Source organism: Lactuca virosa, chromosome 5 (assembly GCF_052849685.1).
Source record: "Lactuca virosa cultivar CGN04683 chromosome 5, Lactuca_virosa_CGN04683_v6, whole genome shotgun sequence".
Classification (NCBI taxonomy): Eukaryota; Viridiplantae; Streptophyta; class Magnoliopsida; order Asterales; family Asteraceae; genus Lactuca; species Lactuca virosa.
Window position 1 is genome coordinate 42,512,874 of NC_136430.1, and position 5,778 is coordinate 42,518,651.

At 40.3% G+C, this 5,778-nt stretch overlaps 1 non-coding gene across 1 annotated transcript; it reads left to right on the forward strand.

Annotated features, from left to right (window-relative positions):
• The first annotated feature begins 5,225 nt into the window (after positions 1–5,225).
• On the forward strand, positions 5,226–5,332 carry LOC145118280 (small nucleolar RNA R71). Its single transcript, XR_013713239.1, has one exon. It is a non-coding gene; the product is annotated as a small nucleolar RNA R71 (small nucleolar RNA).
• Positions 5,333–5,778: the final 446 nt, after the last annotated feature.

Consider the following 5,778-nt stretch of genomic DNA (forward strand, 5'->3'; position numbering starts at 1 on the left):
CTCCACAGTCGTTCATATGTTGGAAGTAGATATGAATCAAGACTGTCATGGGTTGGCTTGTAGAGGTCTAAGATGTTAGACTAAGCGGGGCTACAACACTCATGAGTGCTCATAAGTTCTGAGTATTGGATTCAACCCACTCTCACTTGTATCACTTCATGGAATTTATCTCGAGTGATCGTGAGACGGTAATATCATATAAGTCTTCAAACCTAGAGATATGATTTGTTGCCTATGAGTTGGTTATGTATTGATTGCACGAAAACGCATTGGTAACTCGATGTTATAAACCGTGCTTTTGTGTGTAATTCAACAAGTAGTAGAGCAAACATATGAGTCGAAGTTTATCTGTTCCTTCTAGGATTAGAAACGATATCTGGGCCCCTCGATGATTTTGTTTTGACCTATCTATCGGGCCCGGTCAGAACTAAATTGATGTGTTCAGTTAAGTTCTATGTCAAACAAATCGGAAATCGGGAAACAAATGCTGGACAATAAGCAAGACCATGTTCCATGTATTTGTCCGGCTGATATCTAGAACATAGGATTATATGATCACTTATCTAAAATGGCGCTTCATAGTTCAACAGAGTTTAAAGAGCTACGATTGCTGATCGGTTCCTGAAGTCATACTTGCAACTATAGTTATTAGACTTATCCAAGTGGGAGACTGTTGGATATAGTGTCTAAGTCCATAACTATATTTGGTATGTACTTGACCCGACCCGGCATGGTCCATTTGGGTTGCACTTCACCCGAACAATTTATGGATAATCGTTTGAGAATAGTATAAGTTATGATTTATTAATATATTATAAGTCCTAATATATTAATATAAAATCATATTATTTAATTAGTGTTGATCTATAATTAATTTAGAATTAATTTAGAGATCAAAAGTATGACTAATTAAATATGGGCTCTTGTATTTATATAGTTTGGGCTAATGCTTATTTGGAATGGGCTAGGCTTGCATGGAAAGTCCATGGATACTCCATGGAGCTTTAACCCATGGATCTCATGGAAATGAAAAGACATGGGTATTAGGGTTTACATGGATGTAACCTTAATCCACCACACTATATAAAGGAGGCTTTGGTTCTTGAAATTGTACTAGTTGATGTGTGTAAACTAAGAGGGCCGATTTCAAGAAGTTTTGTGACTATTCTCTCAAGTTTCCAAGTTTGTGGTTATTTGTGACTTCCATTTGAGGCATCCACATTATTGGTGCTAGGCTCTCAAACTCCAAGCAATCAACTACTACTACAAGGTAAGTAATTCTACTAGTTTTATTTGATTCAAGTACCCCATGCCATGCTAGTTAGGATAAGAACCTTGGAAAAATAATTATTTGCATGTATCTTAGTCAAACATAGATCCAAGGTTTCTAGGGTTGCATGTACACCATAGGAGTGTTAGAATGTTGAAAACCCATCAATAAGATCGGGCCAAGCGCGTAACAAAGTGCCCTCCACAAATGGGGCTCCTGGGACGAGCACTCGTAGCATACTCCGCCAAGTATTGGGCCAAGAAATACGGAATGTTACAGCACACGTCGGGCTGTAAAATGCACCACAAAAGGAACAAGTTGACCTTAGTAACCTTATCACCATGACGTTTGTGGTGAATAGAAAATGTGATAAGGCGATGGATAAGGCGATGTATCGGTGATTTGATGCTACTTTCGGGGGATACACCGGAATTGAACACACCGGCCGCGATATTGCTCCAAAACTCCGGTCCTGAAACCCCATCCGCATAACCACGTGTGGCGTCCCTCAAAAATAAAATAAACTCATGAGTTATGGTCTCATGAGCCTCGTACAACCCCATTCTTCGTGAAAACTCCACCAAACTGCATTCCCTATATTCCCCTCCTAGACGAAAAACCAAAGCTTGCGGGAAAGTAGGATCTTGGACATTCTCATGGAATGTCACTGTTGAAAAGAATTCCACGCAAAGCTCTTTATAGACCCGCTCTTGGATTGCAAACAAATTGTACCACCCCTTGCACGTGAAGGAAAATTCATCCCCCAAAAATATCTTAGTAAGATATTGGGACATCCGATCCACCAGCCCAACCTCCCTCAACCGTGCCCACTGAATAGTGGGGGCAATAGCAAATTCCCGGTTGTAAAGCCATCCCAACCGATTGTTCCATCGCGTATATATATCCCGGGGTGTAGTTGTTGGAAAGTTGTAAAATGGATGTAAGGCCGGTACTCCAGTTGGAATCTCTCTTCTGGGAGCCATTTCTGCAAAAACATCAACAAATATATCCAAAAGAAACAACCCAACAGATTAGAAATTAACATAACTGAAAAAAAATCCAATCCCAGTATTCACGTCGTGAATCCTTCAGGATTCACGTCGTGAATTTGTAACTCAGCAACCAAAATCGCGAAAATCAGGAGGCAAATCAGGACACAATATTAATGGGGTTTACTCCTATACTAATCCCAAGCACAAAGCATCAACATTCCAAGGCTATTACGGGATTTTAAGAACTAAATTCGACATTTCATCTAACTAACAAACCCTAACCCTAAGTTCAACTATAAGAGAAAAATTAAACTTAATAATTAAGAATCATTACCTTATATGGAAGTATTAGGTAAGCAAAAACGCAAGTAGAGTGTTGTCGGCCAAAATCGGAGCAAGGGGGACCAGATCTCGTTTTTCACTTCGTGAGGAATAAACAAAAGGGGGTCAAACTAGTTCTTTACCCTTTAATTTGTGGTCCCGTGTTTTTCAAAACTCACGTCGTGAGTCCTGTCTGGGCTTAATATTAGGCCAGGCATCCCTCATCAAAAAGGGATTAATCTTGGGCCAATTAGTTTACTAGAAAATGGGCTGATAAGCATTAATGGTATATTATCCGGTTTATTCAGAATTCACGTCGTGAATCCCCAACTGTTCACGTCGTGAATCCTGTACGAAAATTATTTTTTTATTTTGTCTAATAACTAAATTCTGAATTATTACCACTTCATTTTTAGGGCCCCCACACTCAGTGTTTAATTATGAATAAAGCGAGTTGGATGATATGATCTATGTTTCTAAACTAAAATGCAAAAAAAACTAAAAAGAAAAGAAAAGAATTGCAAACCAAACTCGGGTTGCCTCCCGAGAAGTGCTTCTTTTTCTTGGAGTCATGAGCCGGACTCCTTGCCTCCTACGTTGAGTCATCCGAAGAATCCACCACTAGGATCTTTTGTTCCTTGAAACGCCTTTTGTAAGCTTGAACTCGTCTTTTATACGCCTTTTTCGAATTTTCCTTTTTAGCTTTGACCTCGTCTTCATCAAGCTTGCGTTTGGTCCCTTTAGTCTCTTCCTTACACTTCATAACATTCTTCTCTTCTTCCCCCACTGGAATTGTTACTTTTGAAGTAACCTCCTCTTCATCACTCGTCATCTCATCATCTTCCTTGCTCACCCAAGAAGTTGGACTCGTGTAGGCAATGACTTCAACGAAATATGGAACAGATGCTCTTGGTTTTGTTCTTTTAACTTGGTGAATTGTTATTATTTCTTCTTCCATGAGCTTCTCTAATTCTTCAAGTTCATTGTCTTCATCAATGTTAAAAACCTCTTCTTGAGCATGATTCCCTTGAAATCCATCTTATATCCCAAAAATTTCCTTTTCATTACCAACCCTCAATGTGAGCTTAGACTCCCGAATATCAACAAGAGCTCCAGCGGTGTTAAGTAACGGACGACCAAGGATAATTGGAACATTGGGATCTTCTTTCATATCCAATACTGCAAAATCTATTGGAAAAACAAATTTCCAAATTTTCACTAGAATATCTTCCACAATGCCCTTGGGTTGTGTCACCGAACGGTTCGCCATGTGAATAGTCATCTTTGTAGCTTTCAATTTCAGAATATTCAATCTCTGATAAAACGAATAAGGCATCAAATTTATGCTAGCCCCAGAATCGGCTAAAGCATAAACCTTCGTATTGTTCCCAAACTCACATGGAAGAGTGAGGCGTCCAGGATCCCCCATATTCTTAGGTATTTCCCCCAACACCGCTTTTGAGCTTTGCTCACTTAGGATCACTTTAGAATGTTCCTTTAATTGGTAACGAGTGTCTAATAAATCTTGTAAGAACTTAGTAGAATCTGGAATCTTCGCAAGTGAATCAATAAAAGGAGTATTAATAGGAATACCCTTTAATTTTTTGATAAACTCAAGATGTTCTCTCTCTAGTGGACTGAGATTAGCTCTAGACGGAAATGGCAAAGGTGGTTCATAAACTGGAACAAATATGGAAATTTTCTGTTCAGACTGAGCCCACGACGTGAGCATAGCGGGCTCACGTCGTGAACTTGGTGTTCCAACAACTTTTTCATTTTCGAGCTTTGGCTTCTTTGGCTTTGGATCGGGTTGTTGTGGCTCCACTTCCAATGCTTCTAGGAACTCAGAGATGGCCTCTTCTTCAGTATCTATGGCCATTACGTGAGATTAGGTCTTCTTTTCAGGATTTTTCGGGAATATCTTCTCGTGAACCAAAGTGGTTAGTTGACCAAGTTGCACTTCAAGATTATTGATGGAGGCTTGTTGATTTTTTTATTAAAGCCTGCTGTTCTACCATCATTGCGTGATGATTCTTCATCAAAGTTCTTTGTTCATCAATAGCAGAATCAGTAGCCTCGTGTCTCTTTTCTGAAGCTTCCATAAACTTAACTAACATGGTCTCTAAATCGGGTTTTTTCTCAGTTGGTGGCTGCTCCTTTTGGTAGAAGCCTCGGCTTGTTTGCCTATACTTCTCTTCCTTTTGCCTCTGGTATTCATATGGCAGCCACTCTTTCTTCGGTTTCCTCCAGTCTTCATCGTACTTGTCCCCACTCTAATAGCATACTTGAGCCTTTTTATTCCCATACTCATCCAAGGTGCAGTCCTTGGTCAAGTGTGGACCATTACACCGTTCGCAACCAACTCTTATAGCATGAATTGAGTGGTCCATTTGTGTTAACCTCCGGTCCATATTATTCAACATAGCCATCATAGCTGCTATTTCTTCAGTTTGTGCACCTCCACTGCCCTTGATTCCATTTTTCCTAGGGTTGTGGTACTCACGAGAGTGCTTCGCGAATTCTTCAATCAGTTCCTTGACCTCCCTTGGATTTTTTTTGTCAAAGGTCCTTGAGAATCAAGGAGTTGTCTTGTCATAACATTGACCCCATCATAGAAGATTGACATATCTTGTTGAACATTAAGATCATGTTGAGGGCAATTTCTGATCAAGCCTTTGTAATGCTCCCATGCTTCGTATAATGACTCCCCCGGTTGTTGTTCAAAGTTGGCTATTGCCTTCTTGAGTTTAGCTATCTTGGACGGTGGGCAAAAATTGGTCAAGAAACTGCTCACGCATTTGAGCCCAAGTGGTGATCGTACCCGATGGAAGTGATTTTAACCACTCTTTAGCAACTCCCTTAAAAGTAATGGGAAGCATCCTGAGCAAGACGGTGTTTCTATTGACATTTGGGACATTGAAGTAATCCGCAATGTCATTGACTTCATCGAGATGCTTAAAAGCATCCTCATGATCCTTCCCATAAAATGGGATATCCTTCAGTGCCGTCAAGATGTGCCCCTTCAGCTCGAATCTGGCAGTGGCAGGTATTACGGGTTGGACTAAACCAGGACCCACATCCTCTCGGATCCGCTTCTTGTAAGCTCCCATGGACATCTCCTCAATGTTTGCCATTTCGTCCTCTTGCTTGTCTTCGGGCTCACTCGCAAATAATTCAAATTCTGGGTCTGACTCG